At 38.4% G+C, this 25,715-nt stretch overlaps 1 protein-coding gene across 8 annotated transcripts in view; it reads left to right on the forward strand.

Moving 5' to 3' along the window:
- Positions 1-25,715, forward strand: part of MACROD2 (mono-ADP ribosylhydrolase 2) — a 1,918,082-nt gene that overhangs the window by 1,296,591 nt on the left and 595,776 nt on the right. The gene's annotated exons all lie outside the window — the stretch shown is intronic.

A 25,715-nucleotide genomic window follows, 5' to 3' on the forward strand; every position in this document is an offset into this window, starting at 1 on the left:
ATGCATGAAGAAGGAAAAAAAAATCTGATTTGGGGCTTAACAACAGGGCAGTTTTGTCCCAACTTGGTCTTCCCCTGCAGCAAGCTGGGCCACTGTTTCATGTCCCCTTTGCTATGTTGAATCAGCAGTATGGAAGCCACCACACTGAGTGACCAGCAGAAATGACCAGAAACCACTGTAGAAGGACCATGTTTACTGCCCTCCAAGAAAGTCAACTATGAAAGAAGTGAGGAATTTGAAAAGAGAGTTTCCTCCACTCAGTTTTTCTGCTACAGGCTTAGAATAGTCCTTCATTTCCCCCTTCAATTTAAACCACAAACCTATTTAAGTAGCCTATAAAATAGAAGTTTATTTTATTTAGCTTTGGCTGTGTGTTTTCTCAGGCTGTGTTAGTAAGTAGCAGAGCAGCTCCCAGTTTATCTCCTGCTCAGGTAACTGGGTACCAGGGTAACTGGGCACCTCTAGAAACAGCCTCAGGACACCTTCATCAGCTTAGACTTCTCTTGCAATCATTCACTGACCCCATAGTTTAGTTGACTAATCCTCCTGGAAATCTCATCACATACTTTATTTATTTTTTTTTTTTTAGAACTCATATCACTATTTTGTGGTTGAACTACACTAGCACTATTTATTGTGCTGTTGTGTCCAGCTCACTGTTCTATCCTCAGGACCTAGTTGTGTGCCTCCCATCTAATGGGAAGGCAACACATTCTTTCTTCTTCTTCTTCCTCCTCTTCTTCTTCTTCTTTCTTCTTCTTCTTCTTCTTCTTCTTCTTCTTCTTCTTCTTCTTCTTCTTCTTCTTCCTTCTTTAGTTTGAAATTAATCATGTAAGGGAAGCTAGGTATGCAGGATTGGCTTCAGGACAAAAAAAGAAGCTTTTGAGGGCAGTTGGCTGCCAAATGGATAAAAGGATGCAAGTTCCTTGGTTCTGGGTTTTCTGTCCCCTGTGATGCCATCATAGAGGTTCACTTTGGTTTTTTATTCAATTTCATTTCAAATGAAATAAAATATTTGCATTTGGAACATTTCACCATGTTTTGCCAAACCACGATAGGGCTTTGGTTTGCAAGAGTGGCTGAGGTATTACAATACTTCCAGTTTGTCTCCAAATTTTAGCTAGTACCCTGGTAATGGAATCAAGAGGCATAATTGCAGGCCCCATGAGAGAGGAAAGAGAAATTGTAGCAGTTCCATAAGTGGAGACCTCAACTTCTAGTTTTCCTCTTTGTTGAACATGGACCAGTGACGTGAGATTAGGTTCACCACTGGTGACTTGGATAACAAATCTGGAGGGCATCTTACCCTAAGGGAAGAAGGAATCCAAGTCAAATTTGAACAACTATCTTTCACAGGGACTCTCACAGGAATTTCTTGATCAGTAAAATTTGACATTGTTAAGGCCCCTTACTCCAATGAGATTGGACACAAGGCCCCTTGCTCCAATGAGAAGCTTGATGGTTGAAGGCTGGAGACAAAAAAACCTGAGTGTAATCCTAGACCCACCACTTATGAGCTAAATGATGCTGAACAAATTACCTGATCTCTGTTTTCTTCATGTAAAAAATGGTAATGATAATAGTAACTGCCTTATAGGATCTTTATGGGGGTTCAGTCATATTTAATTTAATATGTTAATGTTTGCAAGGTGCTTAGAATGGTGCTTAGAATACTAGGAATATAGTATATATGTTTTTAAATAAATTGTCGGCAAGAGTAACTGAGGGCTGAGAGCCGATGACAGATAGCAACAGAGAAATTGTAGGCATGGAGTCTACTACGTAGAGTTGAGAGCCAGACAAAGGTGACCGAGCTGACAGATGGAATGGTCTCAATGATGGATGACCAAGTTGCATATTAACAACTGAGGCTGAACACCCTACAAGTCTGGAAATAGCAAGGGCTTTGCAAAGTCTCTGATGCCATGAGTTTTACATTTTCTAAATAAAATTTATCTTTTTGAGCTGGTGAGGCTTGGCTGTGGTCTGCTCTGCTATTTTCCAAGGTGTGCTTCCTTTCCATACCTTTCATCACCTCATGCTCCATTGGGCTATTTTCTAGGCCTTAGTAACCTCCCTTGACAAAAGAAATGGAGCTCAGGCTCTCAGCAGTGGTCCAAGCCACACAGATGTTATGGGTCAGGGAAGATCAATAACATTTCCTCAGGTGCTCTTCATTGGGTGGTGGTATTGCATGAATGGCACTGTACATAGTCATCCCTGGGACCTGGCTGGTCAAAGATGCAGTAAATACAAGAGGAAGCTAAAAGATAAACTTGACTGTGTATATCCTTTCCATTTTACAAACTGCCTACATAGTAAGCACACTGGCAAAAATCAGGCCTATAATAAATGCAATCAAATTGCCCATTACTTGTGTAATTGAGAACTTATAAATATTTTAAATAATATAATTGTGAAAAATTTCTGTATTAGTGCTCTGGGAATGTTTTAAATCTGTAAAGACTGGGGGATTCATAGGGATGGCTGAATATGAAATCTTTCCTTTCATATCTCTGAGATCAAATATTTTTCCTGGATGCTTTAAAAGAGTGAATATGTGAACATTTACAAGGAAGGAAGCCCAGAAGAGTGAATGTAGGGTAGTCCTTCTGGGAAGATGTATTTAAGAAAAGGAAGAAGAGCAAAGAAAAAAAAATGCAGAAATAGAACTAATTTGACTCTGTATATATGTCTTTCATTGATGTACATCCTTTTGCCCCCAAAGGGTATAATTTGATGTGATTTAGCAAGGCCTTCTGCTTTAATTAGATATCCTAGTCCTTGAAAATTGAGACTAATCTCCAATATATATGAGAGGCATGAGATATTTAAATATTACCAGAGAAATACAATATCCCAAAGCAGATTCTCTTAATAGACTTGTAATGCTTGTACATAGACGAAAAAGAAAAACAGTGTTTGTTCTAAGATTTTCTATAATTCAGTCTTTAATGTTTGCATATCTAATTATATATATGTGTGTTCATGTATCTATATTTTATACCTATTGTAGATGTTAGTTTTAGATAGAAAATCTACTCTTAGCTTTTACTTTTACTTCTTCATAAAGAGTAAACCCAATTTTATTTGGGATGGCAATGTACCCAGCTTTTTTTTTTTTTTTTTTTTAATTTTTTTTTTTAATTTTTATTTATTTATGATAGTCACAGAGAGAGAGAGAGAGGGGCAGACACACAGGCAGAGGGAGAAGCAGGCTCCATGCACCGGGAGCCTGATGTGGGATTCGATCCCGGGTCTCCAGGATCGCGCCCTGGGCCAAAGGCAGGCGCCAAACCGCTGCGCCACCCAGGGATCCCCCCCTTTTTTTTTTTAAGACATATTTCCCAGACTCCTTTGCAGCTACATGTTTTTGTGTATTCATGGTCTGGGCAATTCCATCTAAATGAAAGTTGGTGGGATTCTAGCAAATTGCTGTTTCTTGATAAGTGCAATGCCCCTGCTTCCTTGTCCCTTCCTCTTCTTTTTGTTTGGAACTCAGCTTATGGGGTTGGAGGTACAGATCCTTAGGTTGGAAGAGCCACCCTAAGAATGGCAGACAATAAGAACAATCCCAGGACACTGACGAATTTGTGGAACTATATCTTGTAGGGGGAAAATGATAAAGTCACAATTGTTTCAGCCACTTATGTTAACTATAATTATACTTACAAGATTATATATGGAGCGACAGAGCATGAGGGGCATTAAGAGCAATTCTCATTCAATCAGTATCTATCACCAAGGCTTAGAAAGGAATGTCTCATATTTGATACCTCTTGGGTGGGCATAGCTGTAAATTTGGAAATTTATAAGGATATCCGAACTTCACCACAATACAATATTATCACACTTACAGGGCTTGAAAGTATAGTAGGTACACTGCACTGGTATGTTCAATTTTACAATAATTCTATGTTTGTTTGTTCTTTTTCCTCCAGTGGAACATCTTGAATATCTTGATAGAAATTTATCAATAAGATTTTGATTTCATACCAAATACATTTAACTTATTTATTTGATTTGATCTTTCCTCAATATCATGTTTATTCAGTATACTATATCAAGGTAAAAGGAATCTAGTTGGCAAGATTGTTTTTAAAGCTACAATGTAGATAAAAAGACACATTTTAAAGCAAATTATAATTAACAAGCCAACAAATGTTAAGTGTTTAAGGAACTGTACTAGGGACCAGAATGTGCATGGCAATTACAGCAGCATCAGGCATGCACCTTTCTTACTTGCTCCAATCTCTTAGTCTAGAGAGCATTTGATTTCTCCTGGATGTTTCAGAGAGCTGCTACTCTACCTGCTTGTAAAAATTCAGATCCTCTGAGATTTATGCCATTGAGCTGCCTCCCCTGTTGTCTGCCAACCTTCCGCACACTCACCTTCACTGACCAAAAACTTGGGCCTTTTTCTTCTCTATTATTCTCTATTCAGGCCTTGCTCTTGATTGAAATTCTTATATGTGCAATCCTACAGCAGCATTGCCTCTCACTTGCTGGACATCATGCCACTTTATCCACAAATACTTCAGAATGTACCTCCAAAAGATAAAACACTGCTAAGAAACAAGTCCATAATACATTAATGAACAAACAGTCTCAATGCACATATCTTGAGTAGTCTCATCTGTTTTCAGTTTGTTTAAATTAGGATCCAAATAAGGCCCACATATTTTATGTAGTTGTTATGTCTTTTAAATTAGTCTCTCTCTCTTTTAAATGTCTATTAAAATATAAAATACATACAGTAAGGAGAGAAAAGTACACTAATCTAAGATACACAGTCAATGAATTTGTGCATAACTACCATCCAGATCAAAATATAGACTATCCCTAGCACCTCAGATTTCCTCATGCCCCTTATCCGTCTATACCACTCACCCAGAGATAGCCACTATTCTGTTTTTAAACCTATCTTTAAATCGGCTTTAATCTGTCAGTCTGGTTTCCATTTCCTTCCTCCCTCCATTCCTTCTTTCCTTCCTTCCTTCTTTTATTCTTCCCTCCTTTTCTTCTTTGGTTCTTGAATTTTTGTTGTTGTTGTTGTTCTGTAGAGTATCTCATAATTGAGATTTGGCTAATGACATCATTGGTGTCATTTAACATGTTATTCTATCCCCTATATTGTCACAATCTGCTAGTTATGTCTATATTAGATCCAGCATACACATACACATACATACATATATAACATGTTTGTGTGTATATGTATACATATGTACATATATATGCACACAAATATACACATACACTGTTAATTTATTAAGAGCTTCAAACTGGGAGGAGGGGGGGGCGGTGCCTGGGTGGCTCAGTCAGTTAAGCATCTGCCTTTGGCTCAAGTCATGATCTCAGGGCCCTGGGTTGGAGCCCTGCCTTGGGTTCCCTGCTCAGCAAGGAGTCTCCTTGCCCCTCTCTCCTGCTTGTACTCTCTCTCAAATAAATAAATAAAATATTTTTTAAAAAAGAGCTGCAAAATGGTGATATTCTAATCCTATCTTTTCTTCTCCATTTATTAACTTTTTTCTATTTAAAAAACTTTTATTTGTATTGAAATGTAACATTTGGTAAGTAAACAAATCTTTTTTAAATTTGTTTTATTGAAGTTTGGATTTGCCAACATATAGTATAACACCCAATGCTCGTCCCATCAAGTGCCCTCCTTAATGCCTGTCACCCAGTTACTCTATCACCCCATCCTCCTCCCCTTCTGGAACCCTTTGTTTGTTTCCCAGAGTTAGGAGTCTCTCATGGTTTGCCTCCATCTCTAATTTTTCCCACTCAGTTCCCCTCCTTTCCCTTATAATCCCTTTTACGATTTCTTATATTCATCATATGAGTGAAACTATATGATGATTGTCCTTCTCCAATTCACTTACTTCACTCAACATAATACCCTTCAGTTCCATCCACATCGAAGCAAATAATAGGTATTCATCCTTTCTGATGGCTGAGTAATATTCCAGTGTGTGTGTGTGTGTGTGTGTGTGTGTGTGTGTGTGTATACCACATCTTCTTTATCCATTTATGGTTGGAAGGACATTGTGGCTCCTTCCACAGTATGGCTATTATGGACATTGCTGCTATAAACATTGGGGTGCAGGTGTCCTGGCATTTTTGGTAGCCTAATAGCTAACAAAGAGAAGTTTTTCTTTACAGATGAGCATTTATTAATTTTAATCATCTGTAAAGAAAAACTCCTCTTTGTTAGCTATTAGGTTACCAAAGTTACAGCTCCAAAGGAAAGGCAGGAAAATCCTTTTACTTTCTGTTTACTTACTGGGTTTCAAAATAGTGATTTGGTTCCTCAGTAATTTTCAGAAGTGTCCAATAATTTTGCTTTTATATATCATTAAGAAAAACAAAAATGAATTTTAAACCTATTTGGTATGTTCCAATCCATTGCATTTATTATCCTTATTAGTACTCCAACTGTTCCATTATTGGTCACTAAGAGCCTATTCAAATAGACTTCTAAATCTTTTGGACATGACCCTTCTGGCTTTTGATGGATTCCTTACTCTTTGATGCAACAAAATGTTACAGGCCTATCTTGTATATTTTCTTCCCCAGATCTGGATTCAGCCATTTTCCCAAGGAGCATAGAAAATATCTTTTAGGATGGGAGATAAACCTAGTGCTATAAATAATCCAGCAGCAAAAGAAAACAAAACAAAAACTGATGACATAGGCGAAAGAAAAATGCTTGCATATCTTTGAGTAGTCAAGAGGGACTGGGATCTGATGAAAGGACTGACTTTTAGTGGGAGCAAACAGCTAGTCTTCTATAATAGCATGAGTATATTAGGGATGTGTATATATAGTGGGGGAGAGAGAGTGGGAGACTGAGACTAAAATCTATAGGGTTGGCTAGCAGGCTGGAGATACAGAGAAGAGCTGATATTGTACTGGAGTCCAAAGAGTACACTTATCTTGATGAGCAATGAGTAACATATGGAATTGTTGAATCACTGTATTGTACACTTGAAACTAATATAACATTGTATGTTAACTATACTAGAATTTACTAAAATAAATAAGTGACATAGATAATAAATGTTATGAGTTTAGAGGACAGAGAAAGTTTACCAGGAACTATTGAAAATCTGCAGAGGAAGGATCTAAAAGAGCAAGATGAGTGGTATTCAGAGGTAGCACAGTATCACGGTTAAGGACAAAGATGCTGAAGTTTGACATATAAATGCCAGCTGGACCACTCCATATCTGTATAACTTTGGAAGAGTGCTTCATTGTCTCTAAACCTCAGTCCCTTTATCTGGATTTTTTTTTTTAAATGAAAAGAAGAGAAAAGAAAGGGACTAGTGCTAGCTCACATTTACTGAGTACTTACTACAATCCAGAGACTGACTGCTTAGAGTGGTATGTGTATTATCCCATGAAATTTGAACCCATGAGATGAGTGTTCTTCTTGTTTCTATTTTTCCAACAAGAAAATAGAAGTTCAGAAATCTGAAATTACTCGCTCAAAAGTCACATATCATAATAGCACCAACTCCTAAGTGAGGATTAAATGAGATAATATAGAGATCATAGCACTATACTTAGCGCACAGGTAGTACCCACTAAAGCACTGTTATCTTCATCTCTACTGATAAAGTAGAAAGGAAGTTATTTGGCAGCCTGACAAAGGCCTGGAGATAGTAGAACATGATGGACCCCAAGAAAATGGAGTAGGCCAGTCTGGCTCCTTAAGAGGGCATGAGTAAGGGAGAGGGGGAACATCACTGGCAAGGATGGCAGAGAAGGCCTCAAAAGGGCTTTACAGACTCTGATACTTAGGGAGGGGATACCAGTGTTTGGCACCAAAATGCTGTTTACTGACTTACTCTGAACAACAAACAGCAGGATTCAAGTGGGAGGTAAGCCAACAGGTGTTAATTGGATCCTATGTGTGTCCTTAAGGGTGCTGCTGATTGCCTACAGTTTACAAGTGTTTCCCTCTTTGTAGTCAATAAGCTTCAGGGATATATTTTGCATATGTTTTGCAGAAAGTAATTCATTTGTGCTTTTGTCCTCCCTCCCTACAAAGATTCAGGGAGCTCAACAGCGTCCTAAGAAATTTTTAACGGAAAGCCCCTTAGATCATTGAGTCTGCCCCCTTCCTGCAGGTCGTCAACTTGGCAACTTACACAATAGGAATAATTCATTTGATCCTCCCCAAAGGTTGAGCCCAGGGTATACATGAGTGTAATGCCAATTGCTGGCTTGCCAAAAGCTGGTAGCCATTAGCTGAGTGGCTTCCATAAGCTTCCCCCGGGGAAGATTGTGTTTCCAAGGCTGGTGCCTGGAGTTACCTGTAGGACATACTAACTTGAAAGGAGAGTTGAAAGAGGCCATGGAAAAGGGACCAAAGATGGGATAGAACTCCATGGGAACCCAGAGCATGCTCAATATTGGCCCAGTGACAGACATGCCGAATGTGAAGTGTTGGCTGAGATTCCACCTCAGCTTCTTAGGCACACAAATCCTGGGGAAGCATCCCAGAAATCTTTACAGAAAGTCTTATTCATGAAAGCAGGGGACTTTAAATAAGGAGACAACAAACAAATCCATACCTCCCCACTGAACTTAAAGGCATGGAGAAGGGAGAATAACTTTTGCCACAACTTCCTTTTGCCTATGCTTTTCCTATACCCCATAGCTTCATAGTGCTTGTGACTTGTGCTCTTCTAGCTAAAACCCCACAGGCGCCACCTGACTGATTCAAAGACATCTGAAAGTCTGTTAACATGACAGTAAAAACTAAAATATCAGGAATAGCTTGTTTGGAGTCTGTGCAGATGTGCAAAGAGAGATAAGAGACAACTGTGAATGTCCTGGAGGAATGGGATCTAAATCTGAAAGAGTTTGCTGCAGCTGCCTGGGAAAAACCATAAAGCCTTTTTACTCATGGGAATTCTAGCAGGAGGGCTCCAAGGAGGCTAGATAGGTCTTTTTGCTATTTGTCTATGGAAGGCCTTTTACATAATAATTATGTCTACAATTATTGTTATTGTGTCTACCTCATTATTATTATTCCATAGAAATTCTTTCATTCTTCTTCCCATGCTACAAAACAATGAGCAGATTCAGTGTTTATAAGGACTCTTATGAATAAGGTATCTGAGATGTTGTAGTCTTGCTAAAAAGAACAACATGGTACAACCATTTTTCATATTACTTTTTTATTATTGAACATCTTTTTATTGGTATTTGGGTTTGTAGATGTTTGGAGGTCCTTAGAATTAAGAAAAATGCTTTTTCCCTATCTAGTGATTTATGAGAAGTGATCTGTAGCATTTTTATATTATATTTTACATGATTAATTGATGTTTGTCCCCAGAAATTTTGTTAGTGAAATAAATTTGGAATTTCCCAGCTTAAATCAGTTTATCTTATTCAGTAGACTGAGTCTTTAATATACATTTTGTCAGTATTTCTACAATTTATTTGAAAAATAAACACCTTTTCTTTTTCTTTCTTTCTTTCTTTCTTTCTTTCTTTCTTTCTTTCTTTCTTTCTTTCTTTCTTTTTCTTTCTTTCTTTCTTTCTTTCTTTCTTTCTTTCTTTCTTTCTTTCTATCTTTTCAAGGAATCACCTGGGGGCTTGTTAAAATGCATATTCCTGGGCTCCACATCCAGATATTTTGGTAGAGTACTCTGAGGAGAAACATTTGTATTTTAAAACAGCCCTCAAGGTGATTCTGCTGCAGAGTTCTATGAACCATATTTGAAAACACTGATTGGGGCAAAGTGCTACTTAGTGAGAAGATTGAAGAGATATAGAGGAGTGATGAGGGAAGTCTCTCGAAACAAACAAATATTCTTTCTTGGAAGATAAAAAAATCTGTTCATTGTTGTTTTGTTTTGTTTTTCCAAAAGAGACTGATTGAAAGGCCATCTATGAAAAACTCACAGCTAACATCACACTTAATGGTGAAAGATGAGAAATTTTCCCCAAGTTCAGGAGTAAGACAAGGATGTCCATACTCAACACTTTTATTCAACATGATATAGGAAGTTTTAGCTAGGGCAATTAGATAAGTAAAGGAAATAAAAGGCATCTAGATTTGGAAGGAAAAATGAAAACTTGCTCAATTTCCAGAGGACATTTTATATGCAAAAACCCTAAGAAATCTGCAGGAAAGAAAAACTATTAAAGCTAATAATTGACTTCAGCAAAGTTGCAGGATAGATCAATATACAAAAATCACTTGTATTTCTTATACACTAGCAATGAACAATCTGAAAAGGAGATCAAGAAAACAATGCCAGTTATAATAGTATCATTCTTATGAATAAATTCAACCAAGGAAGTGTAAGGCTTTTTCACTAAAAGCTACAAAACATTGTTAAGGTAAAGAAGAATTAATATATGGAAAGACATTCCATGTTCATTGGTTGGAAGACTTAATAGTTAATACTATTAACTATTAACAGATGGCAATACCCCCCAAAGCAAATTATAGACTCAATATAATCTCTATCAAAATTCTAACTGGTTTGTTTTGCAGAAATGCAAAAGATGATTCTAAAATCCATATAACTACCAAAGGAACCCAAAGAGTCAAACAATCTTTTCAAACAGAATAAAATCAGGGGTACTTGGGTGGCTCAGTCAGTGTCCAAATTGATTTTGGCCAGGTCATGATGTCAAGTTCATGGGATTAAGCAGTGTTGGGCTCCACACTCAGTAAGGAATCTGCTTGAGATCCTCTCCCTCTGACCCTCCCCTCCACATGCAAAAAAATGAATTTGGACCCCTACCTCACAACATCTACAAAAAAAGGAACTCAACAGAGATCTAAGACTTAAACATAAGAGCTAAGACCATGAAACTCTTAGAAGGAAATGCATGTGAATCTTTGTGATGTTGGATTAGACAAGAGTATCTTGAATATTACACCAAAAGCACAATAAAGAAAAATAGATTAAACTGGGCTTTATAAAAAACAAACTTCTATACATCAAAGAACACTGATAAGATATTGAAAAGAATGGGAGAAACCATAGAATGGGAGAGAATATTTGCAATTCATGTCTCTTGTAAGTGTTCTAATACCCATTACTGCAAAAGACAAACCATCCAATTTAAAAAATGGCAAAGAATTTGAATAGACATTTATCCAAAGATAGACAAATGACCAACAAGCACATGAGAAAGTGCTCAGCATTCTTAGGAAAATTCAAATCAAAACCACAGTGAGACACCATTTCACACCTACTAGAATGTCTGTAATCAAAAAAGAAAAAAGCAGACAGTAACAAATGCTTTGACAAGGATAAGGGGGGAAAATGGAACTCTTGTACATTACTGATGGAGGTGTAAAATGGTGCAGGCTGGTAAAAGGAAGAGGTAAAAGTTCCTTAAGCTACACACAGAGTTACCATATTACCCAGCAATTCTAATCCTACATATAACCAAGAAAATTGTAAACAGATATTCACACAAAACATGTGTATGACTGTCCATAGCACCACAACTTGTAATAGCCAAAAAGTGGAAACAACCCACATGTCTATCAGCTGATGAATAGATAAGCAGAGTCTGGTATATTCATGCAGTGGGATATTATTCAACCATAAAAATGAATGAAGTACTGATTCATGGTACAATATGGTTGAGCCTTGAAAACATGCTGAGAGCATCCAGACAAAAATGGCCACATCTCTTATGATTGCATTATATGAAATATCTAAAATAGGCAAATCCAAAGACAGAATATAGATTAGTGGTTGCCAGGTGTTAAGGGGAGAGAGGAGAATAGGGACGACTGCTAATAAGTATGAGGTTTTTGTTTTTGTTTTGAGTGATTAAAGTATTATGGAATTAGTGGTCATGGATGTACAAGTTGTGAATGTACTGACAACCACTGAATTGTACACCTGAAAGTGGTAAATTCTATGGTATATTTATTTTATATCAATCAGATAAAAAAATAGAATAAACTAGTTATGGTACTAAAGTCTAAGGGAGACAAAGACAAATAAGGCCTTGTGTCAGCCCTTAAACATTCCATATTGCACAAAGGGGACATCCAATCAAATCAGCACATCAATGTGGGGCAGCCTCCAGGAGTGATAGGAAGATACTCCCCAGTGAGGTGCTACTCCAGATAAAAGCAAAGATCCCCAATTCCCCAATTAAGTCTTTCTGTCCTTATCTGGTGCTATGCTTCTCTTGCACTCCAGCTCTATTCTAAACCCTGTACTCCTCCCTGACACAGGGACTTTTTTTTTTTTTTAAAGATTTTATTTATTTATTCATGAGAGAAACAGAGAGAGAGAGAGAGAGAGAGAGAGAGGCAGAGACATAGGCAGAAGGAGAGGCAGGCTCCATGCAGGTAGCCCGATATGGAACTCCATCCCAGGACCCTGGGATCATGCCCTGAGCCAAAGGCAGACACTCAACTGCTGAACCACTCAGGTGTCCTGACATACATTCCCTTCCTTGGGAATGCTGTTCCCTTACACTTCTTGTCAAGTTAATTTCTCCTCATCTTATAGACCTTAGCTCATATGTCTTTGCTACAGGGAAATCTTCCTACCCTAACTTTCATAATCAGGTCAAATAGCCAACTGTATGCTCTCTTGTCTTGTAATTCTTCCCCATAACTCTTAAAGGTACACTTTCACACTGCTGTGCTTCTTTCATTTAATTGTCTTTTCCTGACAGATTTTGAAGTTGTTGAGTGTAGGGATCTGCTCACCAAAATAACATCAGCACTTCTCAGTGTCCGGCACACAATAGTCTCAATGAGTACATGATGATCAGCCAAATAAATGAATAGATATAGTGGTCTACTGTCTATCTGGCTATGCAAGAGAATATGGTGATAGGGACATTTGAGAGGAAAAGGTGGTTCCTTCTGGCCTTGAGAGCTCCCTGCTGTGCCCCTCTTCCCCTGAGCTGCAGCCATTTAGTCATCTTATCCTCATGCAACCTGTGAGGTCCTTTGATGTTACAGTTGTCACTTACATTTGAATCACCTGGAATGTAATATGAGGATAAGATGACTGAGTGATTACAAGGCTCAGTGCAAGTGTCCAGCATTGTTTTATTGGGCTATTCGGTCAAGTCCAGTTTGCTCAATCAAATACCTCATCATATTCTGCTGCCAGGTCTATAAATGTCAAATAGTAACAACCTTTGATCTCCTGACTCAGGTTTAAGCATGCTATCAAGTAAGCCTGACTGACCTTCTTTAATAAGAGAATTTTTAATCTGGATTAATCATATTATTATAATGTATTTTTTATTTTTATTAGAGTCCTTGGGGAATGTCTTCTACTGGTTAAATGCTGTCTTACAGAGTAACAAACTCAAACTGGGTTTTATTTTTTAATTAAAAGATCAAAAGTTTTACTTAAAATGTTTTTAAATGCTTTCAACTTGAAAACACATGGTGGGCATGTGTCATTTTGCACTTACACAAACTTTACTAGCCTTGGCAATTGAACTAAAAAATGAATCCAATAGCCAAAGGAATATTTGTGGAGAAGACAAACAAATTGTCTAGGATAAACAAAACCAGTGTTTATTTTTAATCGATAGCAGCTGAGCACAGGGAGATGCAGTTAGCTCAGGGCACAGATCAAGCTCATTAAGTATCCTGGGCCTCTTATAAATCATGGGATGTGTCGAATCTCGACTTAAACTGAACAAGACAATAGCTTAGGATACTTCCCTTGTACCAGGCAGACAAGTATCGTTGGCAGAGAGACCCTGGGAGGGAGATTGGCAAGGCTGTTTTTCCCCTTAGGCACTAGAGCCTACGCACTTGTCAGCATTGGCCTCTGAAGAGGCCGAGGACAAGAGCCAAATGGCCCATCTGTGAGGACTGGCTCCTGCACTTCCTCGCCAGGTGGAGCCAATTCTATCAGTACCTTACCCTCACCACTTAACCTACCTGGTTCCTGTTCTCGCTGCAGATTTCTTGCCCCTCGGTCCTAGAGGTGTTTGTTCTCTGGCCAAGAAGGTATGCTCTGCTCAAGTACAGACAGGCCAGAACCGTAGAGAGTTAGCCAATAAAGATGGGAAGTGGTAGGGAAATACCCTCTTGTAAATCACCCCTCAGTGGAAGACTTCAGCTTGTGTTCTACACAGTTCCTCAGAGCGCCCCTCAGTTATCCACAGTAGTAACCCATTCATTAAGGTGTGCTGGCTTTCCTCTCTGCCATGCCCAGTTCATCTTCTTCTTCACAATGGTTTCTGAAATCATCTCCCAAATAACATACGTTTTCCAAAATCCTAGTTTCAGTGTCTGCTTTTGGGGAGACCCAATCAGGGACATTTTGCATCTGTGAGCCTTTTACTCTACGAGGAACATTGAAGATATCAGAGATAGCTAGAGAGGCAGTCCACCTGGTGGTTAAGAGGGCATTGCCTAGAGGCAGAATGCCTCACGGTGTACTGGCTCTAACACTCACTGGGTATGTGATCTTACATAAGACACAGAACCCAATGAACCTCAGTTTCCCCAACCATAAAATAGAGCCAATGATGAAAATCATATCTACTTTATGGGTAGGTACCTCTCTCATGGGGAGAATTAAGTGAGTAATCCTTTTATTATTTTTGGAATACTGCATAGCACATGGCAAATGCTCAGTGAAGGTTAGCTATGGTTATTTGAATCACAGAACATCAGACTGGGGGAAAAAGTTTACAGGTGACCTGATGTGACCTCCTCATTTTCCACATTAAGCAACTGAAGACTAGAGAGACATGAAGTTGTTTCCTCCAGGTCTCAGAGCTAGTGACAACAAGACCCAAAGATCCCTCAGCTCAGTGCAAGATCTACCTTTAAAAAGTTCTATCCCAAAAATCTAGCTTCACAACAATCAGACCTCCAAATATCCCATTAAGAAATAGAATCCAGGGTAGTCATTTAATTTTGCTGCTGTTAAAAAGATACCTAGACATAACAAAGCAAGAAATGGGCAGTAATTAAGATTTCAAGGATTTCATGAATTTGAAACCGGAAACTTATTTTATAGAAATTAAAAAAAAATCAACTCTGCAATGCCCTAGGCAGAATGTCCTCCTGTAGACTGTATGATTTAGATACAAATGCTTTCTTCTGCAGAGTCCTTTGTGAACCTCAGTTTAACCTCCAGGTCTGGGCAATGACAGGTTCTGGCTGTGCAGAGTGGAAGTCCTTAGAGTATTTGACAGCATTTATCTGATTATAGCTCATAGCCTTGGTAGTATTTCCTAGTTTATGGAGGAGGTTTGAACTAGACCTAATAAAATAAAAATATATGTTTTTGTAACAGTCCTTTGCTTTTGAAAGTTTCTCTTTTTTATTTGCTCTTCCATGCAAGCCACATCTTCTCATCTTATTTTTGACCTTAAATGATGAAGGGGCAAAGCACAAGAAGATACCAGAAGTGAATTGGAGCAAAGACCTCACTAAATGAAAGCTCTCCCTCCTGTTCAGCCACTGAGATCAGTGGAATAAAACCACATTAAAGATGACCTCTGGCCCTTACCCTCCAGAGATGACATCTTTCAGCAGCAGCGAGCATGCCTCCGTATAAACACACAAAATATTACAGAAAGGAGAGAGCTCTGTGGTGCCGAGACCTATAAATATTTGTCTGAGAGTCATGTTTCTATTTATCTTTGAGTATGTCTGGCAAAGGAAATCTGGAGAGAATTTCTTAAAAGGTGAAGCAAGTTGGTTTGTGAAAGTGGTGTCATTTTATCTATTCTAATAGCTTCGGGGAAATCTCTTTGGTTGCACAGTAAATAGTTGCCTCCAGATCATCAGGCCAGGGGATTTTTATTCCTTGGCTTCAATTCCAACCTCATATCTTGAACCCCTCTCATTTCACCATGAAGAATTATTTCCAATATCTCTTGCTTGTTAGCTAACCAAGTATTAATACATTGAGCCTCTTTTCTTCTCTGCCTTTCCTTAACTACAACTGATAATAAAAGCTATAACAAAATCAATTTATTATTATTGTTGTTATTATTATTTTAAAGCTCCCATGGGAGCCAATTCTGGTTGGATATAGATCAACAGTGTGCAAATGGACAATCTGCAAAGCTTGGTGCAGTAAAATAACCTTTACTCGGGGCCAAATGATATATGATACATATCCTAAAGCTCTTCCTCGTCATTTTTATGGTTAAATTACTGTGATTGAGCATCAAGCTTGCCTAAGATTTTGCTTCTCCACTTCCTTGCCTTTATCTTCTATATATCAAGTTGCAAGGAAGGTTTTTATTTTGCAATTCATTTTTCCTCTTGAATAGTGATTATATGCAGTTTCAGGAGTCACAATGCTGTAGTTTATAATTCTTCCAAGCAGGAGAATGACAACATGGCAATAGAATGCAGTAATAGCAATAAAACGAAGGGGCTATTTGTTCATGTCTCTGGGAAAATAAAGATGGTTTATTTAGAATGTGTCCTTACTATGGGCACTAATATGAGCACGTGTACCTAATATGAGAATATATCTGAGGCCAGTTTTCCCAAAAACACACATGGTAAGCTGAGTGCATGTAATTAATTTTGGAGGTGATGCTAGGGCCTACTGATAGGGAAATGGAGAAGTAATAAAGGGGAGAGCAGAAAGCCAACACAGGTGCTTTGTTGAACATAACATAACATAGGTTACTCCTATGGCAAGTAGAGCTCAATAATATGAGATCCTCTGACAGACTGCATGGAGCCAATCCCAGAACTGTCCCACCCGATATCCATCACCTTCCTTTCATCACCCATCCATGGCCAGAGAGTCCCAGGAACTAGCAATGAGAAGGCACTGGTGTGCATAGGAACTTGAACTTCAGGAGGCTGTGGGTGGAGCATCCACAGCATCTGCTACATACCAACTTAGAAAAATAGCTAAGACTGGTTGAGCTGAGGAAACAAACACAGGTGCAGCCTCAGAACTGGGGATATTTAACTGGCTACTAATACCTGGCTCACTTGTTTTCTGTTTTGGTCTGGGTCCGTTCTTCTGTAGCCTTTTCATTCTTTTCTTTAAAAAAAAATAGTGTTCTTTTGATTTCTCTGAAAGAATAGAAATAAGGAAACATAACTGGGAAATAATATTTACAAGCAAGACAAAATTCTTAGCTAACTGACATGAAGGAATGTAGTAGAAGGAAAAGTTTCAGCCACACCAGAGCCTTCTCCTAGCCCCATCGCCTGAGTAGAACTGCTGAAGTTCTGTAGCTTTTTCATACTTGCTGCCACCAAATGGATCTTGGCAGGAGAAATATACTGTATGGTAGCATTAATTTTTGAGCTGATAGTGTATTGTATAAGTACACTGAAGGAAAAACCTTATCATATCTCCCTTGTGTTAATAGATTCCCTTCTTTGGTTGTATTTGGGGAACACTGGCTATCTCATACACCCACCTGAGACAGTCAGAACACCTCCTATCTCATACATCTCCAGTACACTGACCCACCTTTGTTACTATGTTTCTGCTCATAATTTTCAACTCCATCAACAATCATCAAGTTCACTTGTCAGCCTGTAATAGTCAAACTATTAGGCAAATACTATAAGGAGTGAAAAATAGTTTAAAATGTTCTACTGAGGGCAGCCCCGGTGGCGCAGCGTTTTAGCGCCGCCTGCAGCCCGGGGTGTGATCCTGGGGTCCCGGGATGGAGTCCCACGTCGGGCTCCTTGCATGGAGCCTGCTTCTCCCTCTGCCTGTGTCTCTCTCTGTGTGTCTCTCATGAATAAATAAATAAAAAATCTTAAAAAAAAAGATAAAATGTTCTACTGATATCTCACAGCTATATCTATGTGATATCTGTGTTACAAATATAAGCAGTTATCAGGTTGACTTCTGTCATATATACTAACATCCATTAGCAAGCAGTCATACAAATAGTCATCTAGTCTTATCCTGCAAAGGTAGTGATGCTCCTCCATCTGCAGGCACTACAACAAACACCTTACAGGAAAAGTTCATTCTGAATAGCCAGTCCTCTTAGCAGGTCAGGTTGTTGTCCTGGAGTTGTCCATCCAGTGCATAGTTGTACTGTCAGAGCTGTGGACCTCAGCTCAGCTTTCAGGATCTTAGGTGGCTAAGCTTTCGCGAATCTGTAGATTCTCACACATCTCCCACACAGAGGAGACAGGGACTGGACAGTCTCTCTAGCCAGCTACACATCTTGAACACCTCTCATTTCACTAATAAGGAATTACTTCTAATATCTCATTTGCTTGTTAACTTATCCTCTGCTATTGGATAATAATGATTTGTTTATATGTTGGTGTAGTCGTCTCTGGAGGGTGAATAACTGATTAGGGTACTTCATCTTAGCCAGTTGTCTCCAGGGTGTATACTTAATGTACACACACATACACATTTTTAAAAGCCCTATCATAACCAAGAACAATATTCTAAGACAACATAAACTCTCTGGAAACCATTATATCTCTTTCCTAGCAAAATATTTCATTAATTTGAAATTTCCTTTTGTCCTTAGTCTGAAATTTTGGTAAAGAAAATCTTAATATTCTTCACATACAGTATTGATGCTTTTACCTTGTTAAAGGACTAACTTTAGGAATTTGCCAGAACTGATTTTTTCTGTTAATGAAAAAAAAAATCAGATTTTGAAAATCCTGTTCCATATCCCCTTATCTCATCCCCCTTCTCAGGTAAGTTTTGAAAGGCTGCATCCTGCTATGGATTTTTCATTAAATTTTCTCATAGGTCTCTGAAAGTATAAGATGAAACTATGATTGCATGGGTTTGAATAAATCTCACAGAAAACAGTGATTTCCTCCAACCTCATACATTTAGCCTAGTAAGTTGGTATTAAAACTGTCCCCAAATTACTTGGTTAGTGCTTCATACTGTGCCTAAAAATGGTGATGACTTCATGCTTTGACTACAATTGAGTTTTGAGAGTCCACATGGAGCTAGGAGAAAAATATGACTGAATGGGAAATACCAATGTTTTCTTACAAGCTTATCCTTCATTTTCTGACTCATAAAGCTTCTGTACTATTCGCTGAAGTAGAATCTCAGTCTGCAGGAAGATGTGTGCAAAGGGCTTAATTCTATGTCCTATAGGTATCATGGAAATGGAATTGGAAGTAGGCTGTAGCTCAGGCTGTAGCTAGCTATTCCTACACCTTTTGACACACCTGTGGCTGCGTGGAGACTCTTAGCACCTTCAACCACTCTCCTTCCTGCCTCCTCCATTGCTCCCAATGCTCACTACCTAGTGCCTGAAAAGTCTGGATGCTAAATCAATGGTAATTAGTTTCTCATTGTATCCCCAAAGGTGCAACTGCTATTGGAAACGAGCTGTAAAAATATTAGTTGTTACTACCAGTTACAGCCTCAAAATACCCTATAATTTTATTTATGTTAATGAGGCAAATGATGATTAGAATAGAGGTTAAGCAAAGTCAAGGGGGTTTAATTTTGCATGTGTACTATTGAAAAGAAAAAGTTGAAAGGGGGCCAGGGGCAGGGAGGAGAGATCAAGAAGGAACAAAGTTCAACCCATGTAATAGAGTTAGTTAATATCCTTAAGTGTTGCCTTTAAATCACACCATTTCTTGTCAATCAGTAATAATGTAGTAACTAAAACATCAAAGTGTATGGGCTAAGTGAACCAAACATTGGCAGAATGTTGGTTAAAGAAAACCCTTGTCTAAAATGACTTCCATTATGAGTGATTTATCTAGATACTTGCATCAGTTTTCCAAGCTTGTGGAGCCTCTATAAACCCAGACTGTTTTCCACCTGGAAATTAACAGCTCTCTTGAGATCTTAGCATAGATACTGTACCATATAAATTATTAAGAAAATTAGGATAAAATTTTAGGCCTCTTAAAGACAGAAAATGGACCCACTGAGGTTTCCTCTGATCAGTCATTTCTTCTGGGAAGCTTAGGAATTATTACGTCTAATGACTTTGCTGGTGATTCTGGTCTATGTAATTAAGATCCAAATATAACTCTATGTTCATTCTACAACTAAATTTCTTATCTGGACAAATGACCCATTTATGAAAGCTCATAAAGTATTGTAGGCAAGTCATTACATACTTAAAAATCTCCCTAATAAAATGTCCCCAAAGATGTTGATATCTGCATTGCTAATGATTTTCCAAAAATACCCTTTAACATAAGTAACTAGAAAATGCTGTATGTTATTATTCAAGAAGAGAAAAATAGAATAAAGATCCATAATTATAAATAAGTACCTTTCCTTGATTTCATCTAGTGAACATATTAGCATTTTTCTTCTATCATTTCAATTCCCAGATGTGATAGCAGAGTCACCATTACATCAACATAATCTTGCAAGCTTGTGTATTCACTGCAGAATGCAAAATGTCATGACATTTCTTATAGAAATATGAAACCTTTTTTTTCAAGTTTTGCTATACATCAAAGGTGAATGAAAATGAGTCTCAGGATTCCAAGGCACATCAGAATTATGAATGGAAGGACTGGAGTGGCCAGAATAAGGGAAATATACCATAACTAAAGGAAAGAGAAACTTTTGTCTTTCCTTTACTTTATTAACTTCTCTACAGTTATTGATTAGGAGCTCCAGTCCTATGAAAATGGTACAATGTGCCTCATTAAGGATGACTCCATCACACCAAATCAAAAACAAGAGTGGAGGTGGAGATAATAAAAAGGTAGGAAATACTGCACAAGGGAAAATATTTATATATAGTTGGGAAGGATATTAAATACTGGGTTGGAATTTCAGAGATTATTTAATGGAGTTTTAAAAAATCAGTGGTTTTATAAAATGGGTGATTTATGTTTCAATTTAAAGGAAGAACACAGAAATGTGTATGTTCATGGGGTTTTCTTTTTAGTCCTTAATAATCTATGCCTTCTAAGTATGATCAAGTTCTTGAAAGTTTCTCAGATCACTGACTATAGTTTTTAGAGCAGAAGTAGTTCTCAGAAATTACTCTGTAGGGCTTTCCTCCCATTCCAGAAAAAAATACATGTGAAATTTTGACAAGAGGGGATACCTCAGCTTTTGTCTCAGCCAGAAAATTTTAAAAAGCACGTGACTTACTACTTGACCTCTGCCTCACCAGGTAGCCTGTTCACAACTATGTTTGTATATACATGTGGTTCATACCAAACGATTAACCTAAGTCTGTCACTTAGTATAGTAATTGGAGACATCATGAGAAGCTACTTTAAGCCTTACTTAAAGCTATGCATACTGAGGGATTTTTCTAAATTACAAAGGTATATATATATATAATATTATTATATTAATATGTATATGCACATATATATATATATTTTTAATTCTGAGCGCTACTTGAAGTTGCCAGTTGCTTGCATCATAAGCTTTACGGATATAAGGATCAACATGAGCAGAGACATCAGAATTGGGAAAGTTTTGTGAGTAATAGTTTTAACTCTCGTTACTTAGAGTCCAAAGATCAGCAGCATTAGTATCATCTGGGAGTTTGTTACAAATGCAGAAACTAAGAACTCAACCCAGACCTACTGAATCAGAATCTGCCTTTTAACAAGATCTCTGCTTGCCTACACATTAATGTTTGAGAACTATTCTAGTCTAAATACCTGGAATACATTGACTGTGGATCTAGAAGTGACATGTGCAGATAGAAACAGATAAAATAGTCCCACTTGGAAACAGTTGAGACTGAGGTTGACATTTCATGTGAGCAGAAGGGCAAGGTTATTTGTCATGATGAAAGGAGGCAGGTGTTTAAACAGAGCATTTTTTGTGGGAAAGTACAGGTGTGAAGGGAAGAGCATTGGCTTCATCATCTGCCCTCTTCTGGATTGTTACTGATTTCTGTGTAGTTTTGGAAGCTCTGCCACTTTGGGTATCCCTGTGTTAAGTGGAACAATAATTTCCTCCCAGCCTTCCCCAGGTTGAAATTCATCCAACATTATCTTGAAAGGTAGAATTTGAAGTGATATTACTGTCTAGCCACTTGCTCCTGTAAATGTACCCAGATCAACAATATTAGCATCATCTGGGAGACTGTTAGAAACCTATAATCTCAGCCTGCCCCAGATCTACCTAATCAGAATTTGCATTTGAGCAAGATACTCAGATGAGTAGATGCACATTGAAGTTTGAGAAGCAGTGGTCCATTCGCTTTCTGAGTCAGTGGTGAGTCTTATCAGGAATAGTAGGGAGGGAGCCATGCATGGGGTAGTTGGAGCAGATAATGACCAAGGGCAATTGCACCTGTAGGATACCTGTACTTTTCGCTGAACACTAAAAACCAGTATGGCAGTGTGAAGCATGGCCAAAAAGGATCGCTTATAGCTTCTGCAGCTAGGTATGGGCTAGAGATCTCACGATTAAGTGTTGGTTGAAAAAAAAAATGGAGGAAGCTTGGATAGCTCTTTGGAACTTAGAGGAGATAAATCTCTAACATAGAATTTTTGCCTAACTATTGGTTTCTTACTGTGTCCTCAAAAACCTTCCTCAATTACATCAAGTGATATCGGTTATATTAATGTAACTATTATTTTCCATGTTGAGGCTGTATCCCACTTTCAGAGAATCCCATAAAGAAGGAATAGCAACATGGAGGGAGAGGGAAAAGCAGTGGGTTGATAATCCTTTCACACACTTGAAAGGAATATAATGCTTGGCTGTAATAAGTTTCATCTGAGACAGAGTTACAACCTGTTATGGATGGTTTTTATTTTGTTTGTCTTTAATCAAGATGCAACTGTGAGACTGTGGTTAAAAATTAAATCCTTCACTTTGCGAAATTAAACTTTAAATGAAGTCAAAGTCTAGCAGAGCTGATGGTAGCTAAAAAGTATTCATCTCTAGATCAAGTACTGTTCCATCCATCCATTCATCCATTTATCGATCTATCCGTCCATCTTACTATCTTTTCTCCCATCCATCCATGCATTAATGTATGCATGACCTTCTCGTTGACTCTCTCAGTGCATACATTAGATTAACTCCCTAAAAGTAGAAAGACATTTAGTTTTAACTACTTCTTAGTGGATAATGCATGTGTCACATTCTGTAAAATTTGGTCTGCTCATCCTGATGGTTTGTTCATCTCCCAGTGCTGGAGCCAACTGCGTACCCAACTGTGTAGACATTGACCCTCAGTGTGTACTCTGGAAGCCAGCTGCCTGCCTCCTTTCTTGTGGTTCTGGCAGAATTCTGGTTGGATTAATGCAGTGATTCCTGGGAAATGTATACAAATAACTCACATCCTGGGGCCTGAACTGACAGATATCTTCTTGCAGACTGGCTGCTCCAGTCTTTTTCTTTTTGCTCATTTTCATAATAGACTCCAGTTGATAAAACTCTTCACAATGATTGATGGCCCGCAAAGCACAGCCATTTGCAGGCCATGAGTAGCAATTCTTGAACTTGGGAAATATGACTACTATCAATTTCCTTTTCCTTTTCCTTTCTTGCTTTCCTTTATTTTAGTTATTCCTACAGGGTGTGTCCTTTAGACACCTCTTTCTTAGTCATTATCCCCTAATTAATTCCCTTGTTAAAAATAAAGTGTGCATTAGGCTTGACTAATGTCTTCCTTTGTGACTATGGAAAGAAGAATTTATTACCTTTACATATTGACTCAGGCTGAATAATCACAACTCATTTTATTTAAAACCCTATTCTTTACAAACCACGCTGTAGTATAGGTCCAGAGCAACTGCCACTAGAATCTCACCTGACTCCCATAAATATGAAATGGAATCAACTATTTGCATATACAATTGACTTAAGAAGTAGCTGTATTCATATGGAAAAACATCTCTTTTTCTATGTGATGTTTTTAAGATCCCACCATGAAATTATGGAAGGGCTGAAATGAAATGGCCCAATTTGTGCAGAGAACATGCTGACACTGTGAGAGATGGAACAGAGGTGTCAAAAAGGTCTGCAAGAATAAAACTTACATATGTGTTGGTAATCTGGCGATCTGCTCACTCTCCAATTGTGTGGTCTGTGACAGATTAATACGCATAGACAGGAAAGGACCTCAGCTCATTTTTGTGGGAGAGAGTCTGTGCTGGATTGGAAGTGGATGCAGGCTGGGTGACAATGGTCTGGTGGAGCAGTGGGAAAACACCACCTTGGGTAGAATAGAATAACACAGTGGTTTTCAAAGTATCCTGATCTTCTGTTATCTGAATAGAGCATTGGTTCTAACTTGTCCTTATCTAGAGTTACCCTGTTATGCTAGTTTCAGTTTGACAGCAGATTTAAGAGGAAAGATATGGTGGCTAGGCCTAGAAGGGTTTTCATACTGTATTCATGCTGATAAAGTGTTCTCATTTCTAACCAGTCTTTTCTCAAGCATGGATGGACCCTTCCTGGTGTCCACCTTCCTTCTTCAACCCTGACCTTACCGACTCTATTCTGCAGCAGGAAGTGCTTAGAATTTTGCATCAAGAACATCAGGACTTTTGTCAAGGTTTTTCCTGTTGGCCACTGCATGACTTTGGGAAGATTGCTCAGTCTATCTGACGAGAGTAATAATAATGCCTCCTCTGAGTCTTACGTGGTTATTATGAGAGACAGCAGGGCCCATGTGAAAATATCCTGGAAGCTTTAGAATTTCTTAGGTGGTATGTGTATTCCTATTTATTTTATTAAGCCATAGGGAAACAGAAACCTGATAGATAGCTGAAGCTCCTGGATACCTTGGTATTCTGTCTGTGTCTAAGGTCTTTCAGTAAATATTTGTTGAATGTGTATTCTCTCCCTTCTTTCTAAAAGTGGTTTGGTTTGTTAGCAGACCACTAGTGAGGCTGGGATGGAGATGTGAGACTGGTGGGCTGGGAAATGGTTGAGTTACTCTATCTATATAGTGCCTAGTCCATAGACTAGAAAAATATCACCTCACCAACCAAGTGTGTTGAGGATTTTGGACTGTTCCTCTACGAGAACATACGTGTTTGTTGTTTTGTGGTTATTTGTTTTTAATGGGTTTTCTTAATGTTTCTCTTCAAGTCAGATCTTCAGCTTTCTAATCAAGAGTGATATTAAGATTTAACACACTATTAAGAGAAGCCAGGGACTGACTCAAAACCATGAGTGGATGATAACCCTGACCGGGATTTGTTTAACAAATCCAAGGGCCTTGTACTCGGCAGGGGACACAGAGTCCCAGGGTCACTACCTTCACCCTGTGTGATCACTTTCTGAATTTCCTCACAGTTATATGTCCCTGGTAGCCCCTCCTAGTCTGTGGGCTAGGTCTTAGTTCCTCAAGTTATTCACACTTTTGAGGATGTTCTTCCTTCCTGTGGCTTTACAGGATTTACTTGCTTTTTCTGCTCCCACTTACCAAGACTGACTAGGGATGATCATGTGCTCTTTTTCCTTTGAGATTCTCCCAAAATAATCTCCCTGGTCTATTTCATTTTCATAATGTTACTGCCAGTGGTATTAAGGCCAATAGATGCCATGGGTTGGCTCCCCAGAAGTAGAACTCCAAGACATAGAGTCTGAGGTGAGGATTTGGAGGAAAAGGGATGTATTAGGAAAATCCCCAAGAAAAATACAGGTAAGTTGTGAGACACTGGACGGGAAGGGTAGACACCAGACCAAATCCAGGTGAGTATAAAACCCAGTGATGGTAGGCTCCAGATGATAAAGGTCACACCCAACATTTTTCTCAGCAGGGTAAAGGTATGCTGGCATTAATAACTTCCCATACCCTGCCCACCAATCATGAGTTCAGGGTTAGCA

Source organism: Vulpes vulpes, chromosome 14 (assembly GCF_048418805.1).
Source record: "Vulpes vulpes isolate BD-2025 chromosome 14, VulVul3, whole genome shotgun sequence".
NCBI lineage: Eukaryota > Metazoa > Chordata > Mammalia > Carnivora > Canidae > Vulpes > Vulpes vulpes.